Below are 1,342 nucleotides of genomic sequence, written 5' to 3' on the forward strand. Positions count from 1 at the left end.
AACAAAAAAAAAACAATTATATATATATATATATATATATATATATACACCAATGTTTAAAGATATGTTATTCAGTGTACATAGACTTTAGTCAGAGTAGCTCCATATTTAAGTTTTGATAGGAATGAAAACAAGGCTGTGAGGAATAGAAGTATATGTGTTCAGTGGATTGTACAGTTATTTAACAACATACCAGTTGTTCAGCTAATGAAATGTCTTTCTGAAAAAAAACATTCAGTAGACAAAAGTTGTGAAAATTCATCATCTAGGACCTTTATACAGTGCGTGCCATTGTTAAGTTTGCAGGTCTGTCCCTCACAGCCTTGTTTTCATCCGGGTACAATTCAGTCTAACCTGACTAAAGTCTATATACTGTATAACAAACTGTTCAACAATTTGATTAACGCAGCATAGAAATATTATAAAAATGATGAAAGCCTGTCACGCTGCTGTTTGTCTTTGTGATTCAGTACCGGTGTTTTATCAGTAGATGGTGTGCCCTGCTCAGCAATCCCTCCTGCTCTGGTTGGGATCTGTGCTTGTTCACCCCTGGCTTGTGACAACGTTTTTGGCGAAGCCTCCCCAACCCTTAGCATCTTTTCTGTCTCTCTCTCTCTGTCTCTCGATCCAGGGGGCCCGGTCTGTGAGGTGGCAGTTCTAACAAGCTGCCGGGGACAGCAGAGCTCAAATGAAGCAAATCAAAGAGAAAAGGGGGGAGAGTGGGATAGGTAGTGCAGCGAGTCCCCTGCAGTGAACAGCCATTCCACTGAATATGAAATTAATTTGTATGGCCTGACATGATAAGCCCAAGGATAACCCTCCACTCTGCCTCCATGTTTATGTCTTCACAACACAACACAAAACAAGAACGCACCACAATACAACTGCTGTGGTGGTCTAGTATTTAACACAGTGTGATTACGATAATCTAGTCCAATACATATTAAAACAAAGTCTTAAACTGCAGAAAACTATTTATATTACTATCTTTGTCTTTGTAGTACAAATATCCAAACAAATGTTAAATCAAGATACATTTACTTGAAGCAAAATCACATGAGAAATTATCAAAATAAAGATAGATTTTTTTGCTTAAAACAAGACTTAATATCTATTAGAGGGGAACGATTTTTTCCGCCTCAATTTGAATTAAGTTTATTTTTACCCCATTGATGTATATTTTTTTCCCCCCCAGAAAATTTTCAGAAAACAAGACATAATATTTTAAGTCATTTTGATTTCAAGGAAATGTTTTTTATGAGATTTTTTACTCATTTGTACCGGAAAACAAGACAAAAATACTAAACAAGAAAGAAAGTGTTTTCATATTTTAAATAAACAT

This window comes from Sinocyclocheilus rhinocerous, unplaced genomic scaffold (assembly GCF_001515625.1).
Source record: "Sinocyclocheilus rhinocerous isolate Xijiao unplaced genomic scaffold, SAMN03320098_v1.1 scaffold539, whole genome shotgun sequence".
Classification (NCBI taxonomy): Eukaryota; Metazoa; Chordata; class Actinopteri; order Cypriniformes; family Cyprinidae; genus Sinocyclocheilus; species Sinocyclocheilus rhinocerous.